General features: G+C 44.2%; 1 long non-coding RNA gene across 2 annotated transcripts; it reads left to right on the forward strand.

Moving 5' to 3' along the window:
* Positions 1 to 170: 170 nt before the first annotated feature.
* On the forward strand, positions 171 to 6,858 carry LOC112955788. Of its 2 annotated transcripts, XR_003250946.1 has the most exons (5): positions 171 to 236; positions 1,313 to 1,480; positions 4,073 to 4,883; positions 5,418 to 5,512; positions 6,292 to 6,858. It is a non-coding gene; the product is annotated as an uncharacterized LOC112955788 (long non-coding RNA). The 2 variants fall into 2 exon arrangements; XR_003250945.1 differs by lacking the exon at positions 6,292 to 6,858 and having other exon boundaries at positions 5,418 to 5,625.
* Positions 6,859 to 18,891: the final 12,033 nt, after the last annotated feature.

Raw genomic sequence — 18,891 nt, forward strand, 5'->3', positions numbered from 1 at the left:
GGGAGGCCCTACTTTCCAGAAGCTTCTCTGTAGCTGTTAAATGCGTAAGTCCGCCCTGGGCCTTCCATTGGCAGATGTAAGTGGGCCCAGGTGATGCCAATTCACTCCAATAACTGCTCTGTCAAATACATTGCAAACAGCTGCTTTGCTGAGGCACTATATCTTAGACCAAGCGCTGGCCTCAGTAAAGAGGGATATTAGACCTCTTTGATAAGATGTAACTGCTATAGGATGAGGTGAGTTAATTTTTTTTTATTTTATAGGTGTCTTTTCTTCAATCTGCAGTGGTTCTTCTATTTTGCTTAGGATTTATGCCCAGTTCACTTGCTCAGAAGTATCTGTGTTATTTTGTTACCCTGTTTGAATATGAGCCCATCAATATTCTGATACATATTAAAAGATCCACATCAGAGCTTAGAGACATCTTCCACCTGACATTTTAGGCCACTGAAGTGAGAGGTATTCTGACATTAAAATGCTCAGATCTAATTGATGTTGCTTCATGTTATTCTAAAATACTAAGGGACAGAAAAAAATACTTTTGCTTTCCTCAGTGTGTATTTGCACTGAGAGATTCAGTGTCCCTTCAACGTGAATGTTGTTCTGGGGTTCAGAGGCATATCCAGTTTGGGCACCTGGGAGGGAAGGCAGCTAAGCTGAGGTGTCCTAAATGTGATTCTTGATTTCTTTCTCTATAAAGCAAGGCTGATCTAGCTGAGTGTGTGATAAAAACCTATGTCAGAACAGGTTCACATGAGGGTGGTGGTGCTGGGGCTGAAACTATGAAATGCCTTGCTGATTCTCAGGCAAGCTCTCAGGAAGGGCAGGGCTTTCAGGCAGGTCTACTGGCTCAGTCTTTTCCAAATTCTTTCTCTCTCTCTTTCCCCTCAAAGAAAAGTGTATGTTTGAAAAGCATTTGTAATCATCATACAGCGCAGCACATTAGCACACATACAGCTACAGTCCTGTCTTTGTAGTGATAAAAGTATACTGTTGCTCTTATGTTTTCCCTATAACGACAGCGGCAAAAGAATATTAATGCCTGGCAGCCTAGATGTAAGGATACAGCATTTTTTTACTACAAATATGGGGTAAATACAGTGACTTTATGGAGCCTGTGGCTTATACTGCTGGATTAGAGGACAACACGGTCTTCATCCTTATGTCAAGAACAAGCCTGTGGGAAGAAATGGTGAATATTGTAGGTATTATAGACTCCAATTAGCATAGAACAATGTGATACAGCAAGGTCTGCACTGACCACACACACAAATTAGAAAATTAATATGTATGATGCTGTGCTTTATGCAAGGCTGGCATCAAACAACCCTGGAAACAGACGAGCAGGAGAAGGGAATATCACGACAGAGGAAAAGAATGAACTCTCAGACCTCAGGATCTGAATGCTGGGCCAGAAAATTCGCCGGCTCTGGGAGATGCTCTCTGGTTGTCTCGGGATATTGGAACACCCCAGACCTCAGTAGGTACCAGATCTGAGGGTAATAACTTTGTTTTGTGTTCAATGACAAGGCCGCCTAGAAATCTGTAAAACCAGAAATATCTGACTTGATACTCAGGTACAAGCCATGTACTCTGCAGGCCCAGACCCTTGGCCTATGTATTTGAAGGGGATGGGAGCACAGCAGGAATAAGGGAAAACTCAGTAAGGGATATGGAAAAATGCATCCCCCTACCCCAGTTGTGGTTGTCTGTTCTAGGATTTCTTTCAACATTCTGCAGCAAATGGAAAATGGTGGCAAGAGTTATTTGGATGGGTAAATATGGGTATTTTTTAGGGCCTGCAGCAAGATACATCTACATCCAACTTGTGAGCACTAAGGTGATATCCCTGTATTAGGGGCCAGCAGGTGTGAGGGGAGTGGGGTTTATTGATGTTCTCGCTTCCTCTTCCCACTGGGATGATTTGGGATGTATGGCCCCTCTCTGGGGCTGGCTGGCTGAGCCCAGGCCTTGGGGGCTCTTAGAAACTGCAATTCTTCACAAGGAGCTGAGGGCTGTTCTAATTGTTGATGTGTTCAAGGGGTCCTATCAACTGATACCAAAAGCAAGTAGAAAACTGAAGAGAAATACTAGCCTATTCATAAACACTCTGCAGATGCCAGGCTTTCCCATCCACGGTGCTTTGCTTTACTGTCTCCTGAAACCTGTTCTATATGTTCTATGTCCTTGAATATCCTTCTGTGATTTCCTTAGGGTCAGAAAGTGGAGAGGATACCACTGCTAACCTCCCAAAAAGGAGTCTTAACAATCTTCTACAGGCAGTTTAGGGTCATAGGATCTCATCACAGTGATTGAAATCTTACTTTCAAACACACTGTGGGATCTTTGGAGGATGATAGCAGCAGCATCTGTGCAGAATATCTGCTATAATTCCCACTTCTACTAAAATGGCCTTTATTGCAGCTCCACATGAACACTGTATAAACCTGCAATAACGTAACTATAACTAGATACCTACTGAGGCCTGCAGACAACAGGAGGGCGCACAGACAGTGATTTCACCTGCGAAGAGCACTGGTATTTATCTTATTGTCTTAGCACCAGACAACTTGATACCACACACAGTCAGAAGGAGAAAATGAGGGACTTCACCCTTTGCAAAACTGGAAGGTGTCTGCTGGCAAGAAATAGACATTAATCATCAAACAGTGCTGTGGTTTGTAACCTTTTTGCTCACCTCTGATCCCAGGCTGACCAAATGGCCAGAGGAGCCTTTTTGACCTGATGGAGCAGTTTCAGAGGTAAATTCTACAGAGGAGCAGCCTGCAAAGCACCTAGGTGATTCCCTGCCAGTCCTGGGGAAACACCTCACGCCCATACAGACTGCGCAAGAGCTGCTGTGCCACCTGCTCTACCTCACATGCTGTCTAATAACTGGGAAACATGAACCATAAGCTTTTGTATATGCACAACAGGCATTTTGTAGAGACTTACTGGAATTTCGAATATAGCTAACCCACATTCTCTATGACATATACCAAGACCCTTAATCTCTAGTCTAGCATTTAACTTTCAGCCTCTTTTGGACCATATGAGCCCCATCATCTGCAGGAAAAGTCATCAGGACATGTTTGATGGATGCTCAATGCCAGCTGCATTTCATTTGTAGTAATCTCACAAGAAGGGCACATGAGAGCAGAGACAGAGCCCAGAAATATAAATCCAAAAGGTTTTTAGCTGTGTTCAACTACAAGAGTTGGAAACAGGTGGTTGAAAATGGTTTCTCAGTAGCCTAATCACCCTCACAGATTGTCCTTCTTTCTCCTTACTTTATGGCCTCTTTTGATGATTAAGGGTCACCCAAAGCTCCTATATATACATATATTTTTTATATATATAATACATGCGAAGAAGTACAAACTGCTCTAACAAGGTTTGTACTCAGCCTTTGATGCCTTCTTAAAAAAAAAAGAAAAAAGCCCCTTGTGAAAGCATCGCTGATGGCTCTCAGGCTCTTGCTCTGACTGTGTGTTTCCATTCAGCCTTATATGACACTCCCACTTTTGATAATTCCATAGCCATTGATTACAGCAAAAGAAGGGCTCATGGTAATTTTTTTTAATTATTTGGCTCTTTGAGAGATGAGCTCTGCCTTCCTGCCTGCCCTTAGCCAGGTACATCTCTGTACCTCATCTGCAAGGCACACTGCATTCTCCAAATTGTTTCTTTATGTGAGATTTCCTCCTTTGAGAAACATGTCCCTGTTTGAGTAGCGGGGTTGGTCTAGATGATCTCTAGAGGTCCCTTCCAACCTTAACTGCACAGAATCATAGAATGGTTGTCTTGAAGTCTGTGTAAAGCAAGGTTGTTTGGCATCATTGCCAAGCTGTTGTGAAGGCTGTATTTCTCGGTGGAGATTCAGGAAGATCAATTTGTCAAATTCTTCTGGCATTTTTCAGCTGCTTTGTCGCATGTGGTCATTTCTCTGACAATCCAATGCTAAGCCTTCATCCTGAAATGCTGCTTACAGGAAATTCATTATTTAACAAGGAAGTTTTAAAGAAAGGTCTGGGCTTTCATGTGCCACAATCAACAGTATTTTTTTTTCCAGACAACATATTTCTCTCCTGCATGTCCTAAGCTCATCTGAAGAGAGCTTCAAAGGGAAGACACTCCAGGGAGTTTTCCTGACGTGGCTTGTCTGAACTGCCAGCACCTGCTCTGCACTTCCAGATCCCAGAGCTCAGAAGCAGAGCTTCTCCATGCCCATGTCACAGTGTTCATCCTTCATCATGACATGTAGGGTTCCTTGACCACTTCTCCCAGATGGAGCCATGTGGCACCTGGATGTGTTAAACTGTTAAGTATGTTAAAGGCTCCTACTCAGGAGTCTAAAGTGCTCAACATTAATGAAGGAGGAGTTCGGGGCCAAAGTAGTGAGGAGTCTGCTCGTACCTGGTTGAGTCTTTTTGTTGCTCTCTTTTGCTCTTGGGTTTGAGGATAACATTGCAAATTGTCTAGAAATGGCATGTCTTCATGACTGAGAAGTGAGAACTAGACAAAGTCATCAAGGCCCCTGGTCCTTTCAAAGAACAGTAATTTCCAGAATCATAAAATACTGGTTTAAGAAAAAAATCTGAAATAAGAAAAGGAAAAGCAATGGTAGCTCCAGTTACAGAAACTCAGCTTTGCTTGTCTGATTTCTCACGATAAATCATAAATGCTTTTAAAAGCAAACAAGAGCTTAGCGTTTGACATGCCCTAGGAATGAATGTCACAGCCCTGCTGGCTCTGCTTTCACAGGACTGCTATGCAAAGCAACCTCCCCGTGCAAAAGAGATGGCAAAGCAGAGCAATAAATGTGATCCAGGTCAGGACTGCTGCCTCACACATACACCACGGTTAAAGAAACTGCTACTAAGGTATTAAAGTAGATGATGATTATTGTATCTTAGCCACCCTCCCCAATCCTGCCTTGCATAAGTGAGGGCTCAGGGTGCAGATATTGCTCCTGGGGGCTGAGAAAGCAGCACCATTGCTATTGCCATTGCAGAGGGACAACTAGGGTGCACTTGGGCTGTTACATGAGTGTCATGTGCTCAGCCCTTGCCCGCTGAATGTCACGCCTATGTATTTGCTGTTGCATACTCAGGGCTCTATTGCAGAGTGAGGCCACTAAATCTTTAGGCCAGGTTAGGGTGGAAATCAGCTGTGTCTGTGTATCCAGCACACAGTGCAGGTGAAGTCAAACCTTTCCAAGGGCATGCCATGTAAGCCTCTTTTAAGACAGCATTTTCTAAGCTCTTCCCACTTGTATGCCACCAAAGAAGTCCTAGTAGCTTACTGTCTTTGGATGGTATAAGGGAGGTGGTGGGACAGGTGGTGATGGGCAGGAAAGACCTTTCTTTCCTCCTCCCGAGCTACCACTCAGTGAGCAACTTCTCTGTTATCTTTAGGTCTTCACCCCGCATTGGGATTTGTCTGTGATTAGACTTGTGACCATTTAACGTAGAGCATCCTTTCAACGTGATTCTCTTCAACCTGGAAGAAGGTGCAGTGAGCATTCTCATCTCTGTATCAGACCTCTTTTGGGTTACCTGAAAATATTATGAAGAAATTTAAGCTAAGTTGGCACTAACCATGCCAAAAAAAAAAAAAAAAAAAGCATTAGTCAAATTGATTTAAACAACTCATTTAACTCTATGCTAGCAGAAATCTAAATCCAACTAAATGAGAATTTTAAAGAATATTTCACAGCAGAGAAAAATAAGAGCAACATATCTTGGTGACCTTCAAATGGATGTATATCTTGGAAGCATTCTACAATCTAGAAGTCTGTAAATTGAGCCTTAGTATTACGGTGTCACATGTTGTGCTCCTATAATTAAAGGTCTGTCAGCATTTCTATTGTAAAGTCAGTTTTTAGGGGCTTATAACTTTTCTTAAGAGAGTGAACAGCAATGACCTTTTTCTGCATTCTAAGCAGGTTTTAAGGTCATTATGTGAGTGTTAACGTTCCGTTACAGTATATTGTAATGAAATGAGTCTTTCAGAGTAACAGCATTTCACAATATTGGCAAAAATGGGCATATTCATCTTAATTTTCTCATCTACTTAATTTCAGGAGCTTTTATAATTAAATATTTGGTTGCACCAGCAAATAAAGGCATCTCTTGTCATCGTGAAAACAGTCTCATCCTATCTTCACATTCTCTCTGTGCTACGGAGGAATGAAAATAGCTTTTTGGGGAACATGCCCTTAACAAGTCAATGGTGATTCTTCCATACTGGAGGAGCAGATGGGTGCTATTTTCTCTATTTTTCCCTCAGAATACCCTCCAAGGCATTGGAATCGGCTCCTCAGCCACTATCCAGCAATCACCTCCCTGAGAACTGTGCGCTTTCCAAGATAATTGCATGTTTTCCTCCACTGCTGGATAGAGTTCTGCTGTGGCACCAAATGTAGCCACCAAGAAACTGCAGTTTTCAACCATTCCATTTTAGATTCCCCTTTCCTAAATTTCTTAATCCCCACTAACAGAGAGAAATCTCCAGTGGATCAGAGGATTTCCTGCTTTAGTATAATGCAAGCGCAGAACAGTTTCACAAGCAAAAGAGATAGAGCTCTGACTTCAAAAAACAAGAGAAATTCAGAGTTGGAAAATCAAAGGAATTAGAGAAGTGGTCTTGAAGCTAGCACTGTAACGCATTAACAATAAGCTCCTGCCGTACCCCACCAGGGCCAGGTCCGTGAGATACCATCAGCTGATGGGGCTGTCATCAACCTCTTCTTGCAGGACCATTGCCCCTGCAGCTGTGCTTCATCTACGCTCTGAACCGAGAGATCCCATCCTGAAGCGACCCATGTGCTTGGCCCTCACCATTTGAGTTTTCAGTATTTCCCATACATACCTATACAGGAACAGAGGAAATGTTGTAAATATTATGGCAGGACATGCATTCCAAAGTTTTAAGAGAAGCTGGTTTTACTAGTTTTACCAAGAAAAGTTTGGCATACTTTGAATTTTCTTCAAGATAGAGCATTTCCTGGAAAATCAAGAGTTCTATAGACATAGATCAGCTGGAAGTAGGCAGAGAAATATTGCTTTTCCAGTGATTAAGGAAAAACTGTTAGGCTAAGACTAAATCACTGAACAAAACTTCTTTTCATCTCCAGTCCTGCAGCCACTGTATTTGTGTGCATAGTGCCTCTGAGGTCAGAGTGCAGATTTGCCAGACAAGGGTTAGCAAGCGGCTCGTGACAATTAGAATTTTTTCCAAGGAAACCAGGAGAAAAGCTGTTCCTGAGCCCTCCCGTTCGTTGCCTCCTGCAGCCCCACACTTCCTCCCTTGAGCATCCTTTCTCTCGGTGACTAGCTAGTTGGGTGTTACTCCAGACAGAGGAAAAATGATCTCAGCTCTAGGGAGGGATCACCTTGGCCGACAGAGAGAAGGAAATAAAGAAGTTTAGAGTTGAATAAAGAAGTTTACAGTTGAATTCACTAGACCCACGAGTGTAGGAGTGCTCGCTCAGGAGGCAGTCCTGTCTGGTTTTGTAAAAGCTTGTGTTAATGTCCTAGGCCTGGCCAAGGAGCATTACAAAGCACTGGCCTTCAGATATTAGTGAGAGTTCACATGGTTAACTGAAATATTTCTGCTTCTACAGCTTTAGTTCATTTGGTGTAGTTCAAAAGCCTCTGATAATAAGACCTAATTTATAATTAGGCCTTATCTCTAATCAGTTAATTTATAGAACCCTAATTCTCAAGGAGGTATTTCAGAGGCTGTGCTTATTATATCACGGAACTGTTGCCCATAGACAACCAATTCACAATGATAGAATGGAAAAAAAAATCCTAAGTAATCCTACCAGAAAACGTCCATAATTTATTTACTTCAAATTTCATGCAGTAGCTCTAATACAGCTTATCATTTATGCAAGGAGCCAGGGACAGGGGTACTTCATGCAAATATGTCAGGAATAACCTATCAATAACACGTGGATTCAATCAGCTCCTGGGCATTTCCAGAGGTCTGCTATATGCCAGGAAGGAAACCCTACATGAGGGGAGGGAAGATGGTGTGGGACTAGATGTGGACCACAGGGCTGGATGGGGATGTGGGAGTTTGCTGCAGGATACCTGGTATTTGCCACCTGACCCTGACAGTGGCCATGTGGAGCTGTAGCACCTTAAATACTGAATTGCTTTTTCTTCCTCTTCCAGCCCCTTCTGCCTGAATGTGGCCACCTTTGTCTTTCTGCTCTACCCTTCCTGGTCCTACTGAGTGACGTAGCCTTTAGATGGATTTTCTCCTGTTGTCGAAGCCATGTCACTAACATGGCTCAGCTCAGAACAGAAGGGATACAAAGACCTAGCCCTGGTCCTCACAGGGGCCTAGTGAGTCCACGTTGTTGCCTTGCAGTCTAATGCTCTCCTCGGTTTGCTGTCATTTCTCCAGTGCGTAAGCCCTCTGAGAGCTTCTAGCCAACCAGTTTCAATTAAATTTCAATTAACATATCTGAGCAGAATGCTGTATGCTCTGAAGTCTCTAGGAGAGCTGGATTAAAGAACAAACATGAGCAGCTCATCCCTGAGGCACTTGCTTCTGGGATTCTGTGGTCATATCAAAATCCCATTTTGCTCTGTAAGAAATAGTAGTTCCAACACCAGTGGCCTAGACGAGGCTTATGAGACCAGAGCTGGTGTAATGACCATGGTATGTGTCAAAGCCAGGTGAGCAGATTTGGATGGGAATCATGAAAGGCTTTACCAGTCCACTGGAGGCATCTTGGCCTACACCACTGAAGAACAGCCCCACGCAGCAGAGTACACCCAGCACATGCCAGGCAACCCTCCCCTCTGTGCAATGGGACATGGGAGGAGGAGGAGGAAGGTAGATGTCAGGCTGAAGAGCAGAGCAGTGCATTGGATTTCCACCCTGGAGTCCCATCATTATTTATGAATTAATCTATTAAGAAAACTTGGAGTCGAGGATTCCAGCAGAGTCTCTCCAGGAGAGTTCAATACATACGCTTCCCCAGTCTCAAGGTGGGATTTCCTCTGAAGGGCTTTGCACATATTCACTAACAATGGAGAGAAGTTTGTAATGCCCCTCATGTCTTGGACACAGACCATCTCTCTTGGACACTTAGGCTTAAGCTGCATTCCCAGTATATCCCCTCAGCTGTGAATTCCCTTTAGCTCTTGTCTCCTGAGCACCTCCCTAATCAATCGTTTCCTGAAATTTCCTTTGTGAAGGTAGATTTTATAAGTCATTGAGGGCCTCAGTTACAAGCAGCTATGAGTTACCTTGCGTTTCATTTTTCTTTCACAGACCCTGCTTTTCCCATCATCCCGTCCCACCTCACTGGTCCATGGGACGTCTCTAATCTCTGCATGTGCGAGGGCAGTGCAGCTCATGCTGTTGTTTCCAACTTGTGCCTCTTCCCTTTGAACTTCACCGCTCCTTGTTTTGATCCCTCCCACACGCAAGTCCTCTTCTCAGACAGGTTTTCCTTTATCCTCAAATCTATGAGACGCCTTTTCCTGATGCCAAATCAGCCAATTCTCCTTCCTTCTAATTGCAGAGGAGCTGCAGTCTGTTGTGCTTTAATTAAAGTGTATTAGTAGTGGCACGTTATTGATTTACTATACATTTGCATTAGCTGAGTACTTTCCACTCTTATCTGATGGGCAAAGGATTGATACAGTGCACCGAAGCTCCCTTGATGAAATACAAATGAGCGATGCAGGCGGCCCACCTGGGTAGATCTGCGGGGTGCGAGCTGGAAGGCAGCAGATTCTGTTGTTGACGGCTGCAAATCTAGATCATAAAGCACTAAAAAAAAAAATATATATTTAGACTTGCAGAACTTTCCAATCAAAATCCTTCACATTTCATGCTTCTATCTTTATTTCCTTGTTCTTAGGGTATAACCATGCTTTGGTTTATGATTCCTCACACTGGGTGGAAATTGCTCAGTATAGTATAATGAACAGAAAATAGCAAACAAGTTCATCTCTTTAGAAGATATTCATGCCATGTGGAAGCTGCATTAGCAGTGTCATGCTGTATGGCCTTATGGTGATGAGGTATCCTCCAGATAAACCTATTTCTGTCCCTTTTGAGGTGATCAGGCAGCTCTTGTGTCCCAGCCGGTCACCCCATCAGCACAACAGCTTAGCCAGAGCCATCCTGGTATCACACTATGAAGAGGAGCTCAGCTTTCCTCTTTCCATCTCAGAGCCTTTGCAGAGATGGGGACATCTCAGGTAACATCTCTTCTCACCTGGTGAATGTCTAATCTCTGTCACGTGCTGTACTCAATGGCCTATTTTGGTGGCGAAAAAGGAGAAATGGCACCACACCCCATGCAGATGAGATGACTTTGGCAAAAGAAGAGGTAAAAAAGGGTCGTACTGTTGTGATGTCAATTGTCTGTTGTCCAAAAGTGGGTTAGGACATGCAGGGCACTAAGCTTCCAACGTAGCCCTGCTGTGGGCTAGAGGCAAGTCTCTGGTCCAGCTCTGGCAGGGCACTTCTGCCCCTTTCCTGGCTTGCCTGGCCAATCTTTAATCTCATTAGCTCAGCACAGATACTATCAATCCTTGTGCATCAGGTTCTGTGTCTGGCACTTCCGTGTCCTCTGCTTTAGCTTGAACCTTTCCATGCAGTCCCATGCAGATGATATCTTAGCGACAGCTTTCGCGTCGCTGGAGCAGGTATCGGGGCCAAGTAGTCCATGTGGGCAACCTGGCCTCAGCGGAGCCACTTTGCTCTCACTTGCTGCAGCAGAAGCACTTGAAGAGCCCTTATAAAGGGTTTGTTGGTCCCTTTGATTGCCTTGTTATAGAGAGCAGGTATTTTGCAACAGCAGCAATCACACCAGGCACACTGGCTTGTCTTCAGTGTCCAACAGTTTAACTCCTAGATGTCTCAAATATTTGAACTTTTCTCTATTTCTGGCTCTTCTGAGCACCTAGGTGATGGTATGAGGATTATTGCAAGTACCAAGAGTGATACCACATCTCCCTACAAATACAGAATCTGGAATTGCCCTTGAACAGGTTTGCAAAGACACTTCCCTGAGAAGTAGCCATACCCAGAGTATTGTGTTTTGCCTTTACTTTCTTACAGAACTGACTGGAATTTGTGTTCTAAAAAGCAAATGCATCAAGATCAAAACATTCCATAGCGCTGTATAATTTTCAATAAATATTCAGATTTTCACAAAATATTTGAATAAAGGCAAACCTAATTTTTATGTCCGTAATTAATAATCACAGACAACAACATTTTTCATCTTTTTGTCCAGTATTTTTTCATTTTCTTTTTAGAAGAACTTTTCATTTATAGACTTATTTTATGCTACAAGTTGTAATCCAGTGTTCATTAATAAATACACCTTATGAAACAGAGAATAGGCTAGAAATATAGTCCCTGAAATAATAGTACACAAAAAAAAATCAGAAATCTAAAAGAAGCAATGCTGAAAGTGTTTTGAGATTCCAGATTATTTTACTGAATTATTTTTTCCTGGTCGTTTTTCCACTCTTAAAATACTGAAAGGCATTTTACAGGGGAAGTTTAGTTTTCTGCCCTGCTCTACTAATTATGTTTCCCTATACACCTAAAGCATTCAAATTTAATTTTAGGTAGTACACTTCAAATTCAGGAAACCAAAGAATATTTGTATAATTCTCCAACAAGAAAACAAAAGTGCAACACTGCATTCTGTAACTGCAGGGTCCTGGCCGTAGCAAGGCTGGAATACCTGTGGCTCGAAAGGCAGGGTGCACGTGAACCAGACCAGCTGCACCCCTGCCAGGGCTGCCTGCGGCCTGCTGGGTTCTGCTCAGAGCATCCTGCTCTCAGTCCTGTAAAATACTGCGTAGTATCGATCCGGGTCCACGCTTCTGCTGCAAGAGTCATGTTCTCAGCATAAGTTCTCAGCATGGACATCAGATATTTCAGTATGACTCTAGCACTGCTAGAGGATCTTTGAGCACTCTGCCTGTCACCAGGTCATCCCCTGGACTCCACTGGGCTTCCAGAGATGCAATGTGACACTCATGGGTTTCTCTGGGTGGGCTGGCCCACTGATCAGCCGAGATACATTGAGACCCTGCAGGACCTGCAGACTTGAGTCTTCTTCCTTACTTTTTTCTCTGTTAGCTGAGCTAAGACCTACAAGATATTCCTCATAGCTGTCAGCACCCACACAAGTATTTAGCAGAGGCTGGGTCACAGCCATACAGATGTGGGCACTGCCTACATCACCCCAGCTTTATGCCAGTGTCACACTCCAGATTTCGATGTGTTTCACCAGTGTAGAGCTGCACAGAATCAAAGCTTGTGATGCCTGTTGTACTTTGAGCAAGGATTTATTTACTGCTCGTCAGATTATCAAGGAGAGCATTAGCACAAACTGCAGAGCAGCAGCAGCAGCAGAAACAGCCAGGCCACCCACAGGAAACTCCTCTGCATCAATATCTCCAGCAAGGCCCAATAAAGACTTTTTGTCTTTGCACCAGGCTGGGAGGGACAAACCTTCCTGAGAGAGCAGCAGCAAAGCGCAGCCCCCCTGGAGAGCAACAGACAGACAGACTGGCAGAGCGTTAATGCCAGTCAGCTTCAGCCATCCCCTTAGGTTAACCTGGGAGAGGAGCCACTTTGCTCAGTCTGTATCTACATTAGCCTGTGGTCCAAGTCTGGGACTAAACCCTGTGTTGACCAAATACTGTCTCATACCCTGGTTCCAGCTGACTCTGTAAGCATACAGGTCACTGATTCTCCTTTAAGCCCTTTCCTGTGTGCATGATTCTCGGCGTAGGAGATGTGACTTCCAACTACGGAAGGACTCCCAAAAGCAGTGTGGGCACTGCTTCAGATTTTCTATATTCAAGGTATTGAGAGTTTATAAGTGATTTGGAAGTAACAACAGCTCTCTCTAGTGCTTTGTACACTGCTGTGGCACTCTTGCTTTTGGGTAGGTTGATCTGAGCATGCCATTCCCTTCCAGGAAGAGTCTGAACTTTGGATAGCTTTAATTTTCCAGGGTTTCTTGTGCACCATCTGCCTTGGGGGAATAATTTAACAGCAGAAGCAAACCCCACCTCACTGGAAAATCCCAGCACACGTTGGGAAGTCCCATCTTACAGGTTATCTGCAAAGATCTTGTGTATCTTCCTGTAGGACAGCACTGCACAGTCCTCTCTGCTGCTTCGCCCAGTGGACGCTCTTCCCATCAGGCTGCCTGCTTGTGCGTTCAGCATTTGCACACTCATTCTCTGATGATGCTTGAACCCAGAAACCGAGGGGCCTTAAGCCTGAATGACCCATCTGGGCTGTTCTCCTATGGGTGTATTGCACCCCTCGCTGAGAGGAGTTTTGGGGAAGAGCAAACTTGGGCTCAGTGGGGAAGCATCACAGCATGTGTGTCAGAGAGCACCTGCTCAAGCCTTGTGAGCCTCTCAGGTGCTGAGCCAAGGAGCAGCCAGAAGTTGGATCTTGGAGAATCACTGCTCTTTCCTGGAGTGCAGCTAGCTCCAGTTTAAACCACATACTCTCCAGAAGGATCAACAGAAGGATTCAGGACTGAAAAGCATCTGAAGAGCATGCCAAGCTGCTGCCTGAGCCTCATGATGTGTCTGGAAGTCCAGGTTAGCTCCATGGACCTGGCAGGAAAGGAGACGGGAGCATGGTGCCCAGTCACTACAATCCCATGACCCATTTCTGTAGCCTCTCCTGCCACATGCACTCTAGGGCTGAATTATGAGGAGCTGCCGGGAAGTTTTCTGCCACACCATGGGCATGACATGACTTGGCATCAGCCTTCTCTGGTCCTAAGAGGTTCGGCTACATTTAGGTTGACTCTTGGGCAGCACAAGCAGGAACTCTAATATCTCCTGCTTCTCCAGCTAGGGCTTTCTCATAACTTGGGCATGTCATCCCAGGCTGTCAGAACAGACAATCCATAGAGTGGTTTCCTCTCTGTGCCCCATCTGGTTGCACTCCTAATTCCTTTTCTCATGTCGATCAGCAGAGAGTCTAACTGTAGTAGTTTGTAGGGATAGCAATGGGGATAAATACATTCAGATCTAAAGTGAAATTGCATTTTTTTTTCTGAAAATAAAATCTCGTTTAATCAGGTACTGCTAATCAGGCTCCAGATAAAACTACAGGATCTCAATGACCTTCAAAGCACAGTTTAAAAAAAAAAAAAAAGTGTAATTGGAGAAAGGGCTAAAATGGGAGCTGTGAAATGACCACTGATGTTATAGCTCAAGCACAGCTAAGCTGATATTCAGAGATTTGTTTCATAGCTGGAATCTGCTTCTGAACTTCCAGCCTTCTTTTTTCTGCTGAGGTGAAGATCAATGAAAGGAAATCACCCTATTCAATACCAACAGTGGCAAGCTGCAATGCTGTCATTAAGAAATGCTCCTCTCTTGTTTCTTTTTATGTCTCAGAATCTGTGCTGAAATTCTGTGCAAGGGAGATGCCGTTGTTAATTTTTTCTTGTTGAGTAAAAAGGTTACCAGTCAATGACTGTAATTCTCTTTGGGGTTACATGGAAGGGATCGGTCTGGTTGATGGTCCCTTAGTCTGTATGAGATGTTCCACCAGGTCAAGAAGCTATGTGCTTTATTGAAATTGAAATATCAATATCTAAATATCTGGTTCATCTCGCAGAGTAAACTTAGAGCACATAAAGTGTTATCGTCTCAGACTATAAATTAAGCCAGAAAATGTGTCCTGGCATCCTTTAGTGTTCTTCACCCACTCACCGGCCACAGGACCAGACTAGAGGTAGTCCAGAATAACCCCCCCAAATAAATATAGCATGGATGCTGAATCTTCAGCACCCACTATCTCACTCTACAAATTTGCACTACTATTTAGGGTTGACAATTCACCACTAACCCAATAGAAATATCTGCAGTTTAATTGTCCAAAACAAACTAGTTTAAGATATTGTCAAATGAGGAATGAGGCAGTTTCCTGGCGAGGAAGGGCAGGCAGACTGCAATGGAAGGGGCAGTGTGATCTGCGGTGGTGGCATTCACAGAAACCATCAATGGATAGAGGTTCAACTGCCGAGCAGTCACGAGAACATGATGAAAAGCTCTGCTACTAGTTTGGCTTCTCTTAAACAGGGAGTATTGTGGTCCATAGAAAGGGCTGGGTTACACACAAATGTGTGCAGAAGTCACGCAGGCTGCAGTTATTGTGTTCAGTTGGTTCTGCACCGGAGTTCTCAGGTTACTTTTATTGACACCAATAGAACGGAAAGGAAATACCCCTTCCCAATGTATCCACGCGCTTCCTTGCGATGAAGTAACAGGGATGTAATTTAACATCAGTGTGACTACACGTCACTCTTTACCTGTCTCTGACCTTTGTGTTTGCCCCCAGAATGTATGATTTTACCTAAAGCTTAAACCATTTTCTAATTGGCTAAAAATAAAGAACTTTAGTTTTATACTTATTGAAAGGGTGTGTAGACATCTTTTCAGCATTTAAATGCATTGCTCTTAAGTCAGGCTGAGGTCACTATGACAGGCTTTCATGAGTATAATACAATTTAAAAGGTTTTAGTACATCTATTTGAAAAAAAGATTTAATCTGCACAAAATTGAATGCTTAAATTAAAATGTAAGTAAACACATACTGCAAAATTACTGCAGCTTAATGAGTTACTACTCCTCAGCTGAGCTGGCCTTGTGTGTACTGTCTTTGAAGTGTAATATATTCACTTATGCCAGTGCTAAGAAGCTTTAGGTAAGAGTGCTTGTTTGGGCAAAGCTTCACAATGTCTGGTGCTGAGATTCCGGAGAATTAGGTGGTTGCTTTGCTAATATTTTCCTCCTGTCCTTGCCTCCAGTTGAGTCTCTACCTCATAGACTAGCTCTAAACAACATCCCTGAGCTTTTATCTGCAGGTGACAAACAGCGGCATACAAACGGGATTGGCAGGAACACAAAGGCGGCTTTCATCTCATCATTGCGCGAGGCACTTACAGTAACTTCTCAAGGAAAAAAGAGATTACGCCTCAACATTGTGAGCATAAAGACAATTTAAAAGGGATGTTAAGAAACTTCATGTCAGGAAAATATAGAACATCTGCAAACAGATGAGTATTCAGTAATAAGCTACGTCAACGCTCCTGGAGGAAAGAACCTGCTTTCTTGAAGTGACAGGCCCACAGAATATCCCGAAGGGGATTTTAACAGACCAAAGTGCTCCTTGTGGTCAGACAAATAGATTGGCTGCCTACCATAGGTACTGCTGTTTGGCTGACTTTGTTTCACCTACTTGAAGCACTTTCCTGCCCCACTTTGCCATGTCTCACTGCAGGCCTCACACTTGCTGCAAGGTGCCCTAAAGGTCTGCGCTGAGGCTGTGAAGACAACTGCCCTGGAAGGTTTCCAGACCTGACCTGCGTTTGGTTGTATGGCAGGTGATGATGGTTTGCCACCACACTTGGATTTCAGTGGTAAGTGAAGGAAGCAGGTAGGATTGTACTCCCTTTTGGATGACACCTGCCCTGAGCAGTGGCATTATGTGGGAGCACGTATAGTAATTTTTAATATAATAACCCAGAATGACAGGGAAGACTCAACCACTAAATAATAAGCTGTCTTAAGTGATTCGTAATCCACTAATTAATGGACAACTCATGGTAACACATGGCTGTTGCCAGTTGTCAGTAAGCAATATTTACATTTCTGCAGCTGATGCTTCAGGTCTGCTTACATTCCACCAGGAAAGCATTGAACTGAATTAATGCACTAACACAAATATTGCCAAACCTGACGGGGTTACATGATGCCTGTCTTTCCCCTGCTGTCTCAACTTCTTCGGGGCTCTATGCTCTTTCCTCTGCCAGCTGGATGCAGCATGTGTGCCAGCTGGTGGGATTTATAACTTCTCTGAGATGTGCCTTCATCTGAGCTTGCTGCCTTCTGCTGCACTTGCAGTCAATGGAGAGCTAGTTCAGATTCAGTGGGATCCAGGGCATCACTAGCCTGAAATGAGCTGTGCCTCAGACTCCACAAGCATTTTTCTTGCATCCTTTCTCACAACCGTGTGTGAGTGGAAAGGGTCCACCTCAGCTGGAGTTGGGCAAATGGCTGTTGCTTCGCACTACTGTCTGTTGGTGACAAACTTTGTCAGATATGTCTCTAGTGCATGATACCAGGATGCCAGCTCATGACAGGAGTCCTACACTTTCTCCAGTTGCTCGTTTAACTTAGGGCAAGATCAATGTCCCACCACATGAGAACCTGGGGAAGTCCATGGGTTTTGGGCTGTGCTAGTTGTGGCATTTCACCTCTACAGTCTGAGCCCAACTAGTGGGCACTGTAACTCTCCCTCTCATTTTAAGATGAAACCACCATGAGATTTGGGTCTCAGCACAGTGCGTGCACCTAGAAACAGAAATGGCTCAAAGGCTGCTAGCCTGTCCCACCAAAGTGCCTGTCTACAGTCTTGAGGGGGTTAGTTAAGCCAAGGAATATCATGCCCTTTGACATTGCTACTGAAGGAGGCATCTCATTCCTGAAAATTACAGCCTAAGAGGCTAATGTTCTCCATTGTGGACATCTACCATAACGACACAAAACTCACTCTGAGCACCAGTTGCTAATTTTCAAGTACCAGTTGTTACCATAAGACCTAAGATCTGTTGAGCTCTATGTGCCCATTTTTTTCTGTAGAAGAAAGTGAGCTCAACTGAAGATCCTGTCACCTCCAGCCTCTTTCATTATTTGTTCCTTCCACTGCAGCACTGACGGCCAAAAGACACGTGTGAGCTCACTTTGCCTGCACTGGACTTGGGAGTGCTCCTGATGCCCTTGCTAGATTCTGGCAGGGCTAGTCAATGGGCAGGAAGAAGCAGCTCAGGGAGATGGCCACTTCTTTGCCCCATTTGCACCCATATCGAGGTGAGCCAGTACCAAGAAGGGAGGGAGAACTACCCTAAGTGTCTGAGAACAAGCTGTTTCCTTCACACATTGGCAGTGTAGGGAGGAATATTTGGAATAAAATATCTTAAAATGCAATGAGCATGAAAGGTGTGAATTGTCTGACTCACAGCAGATGCTGGGTGCTCTTTTAAGCACCCAGATGCTTGGCAGTGATTGCCTTTCAACTGCTCCAAACAGCAGCAAGATTCCTGCTTATGTGAGGGACCACATTTAGCACACTGTAGATGTCTATGCTGTCTACCACATGGAGGCTGACAGTGCACAGTCCTATGTGAGACATATGTGAATCATTTCTTCCAGACATCTTCTATTCTCTGCTGAGTTCCAACCATCTATGACTATTTCTCAAAATGGCCATTTCTCCCCAAATCTACTTTTTTTCCCTACAAGAGATTTTCTGTGAAATCAGACTGCAAAAAACATCCCAATCCTCTTCTTAGATTAAGTAGACCTGTGTCTTTGCAAAGGCAGTCTAAAAAAACACACGTCTCACCAAGGAGGCAGGAGCAATACTTGTGGCCCTCCAAAGTTGGTAGGTAGGTTGGCACTAGCCAGCCTGTTCCTCTAGCCCTGGCTGCAGGATCAAGCTGGAGTTTGGGAGGGAGTGGTATTCAGAGCACAGGGTTGGCAAAGCTGCACCTTTTCTTTCAGCATAGTCTGATCCAGAGGGGTTGTACGGGGTGCCAAAGGTTTGTTGGGCTTGTGTGTGAGCTTTGACGGACAGGGAAAAACCTCAAAGCTCTTCTGGCACGAGTGATTTATGGCAAGTGCAATGAAGGAGTAACAGTGTGTGTTTGTGTGTGAAGAGGTTTTGACCACCTTGTAAGCATCTTCTAGATGTGAATGTCTACCGATGTCCTGATGAAGTGGACTCGTTGGTCAGAATGAAAACCTGGAGAGTCGGCAAACCTTCCATGGAGGTGGCTGGGGACTCGCT

This window comes from Nothoprocta perdicaria, unplaced genomic scaffold (assembly GCF_003342845.1).
Source record: "Nothoprocta perdicaria isolate Ctin4 unplaced genomic scaffold, notPer1 scaffold_6, whole genome shotgun sequence".
Lineage (NCBI taxonomy): Eukaryota > Metazoa > Chordata > Aves > Tinamiformes > Tinamidae > Nothoprocta > Nothoprocta perdicaria.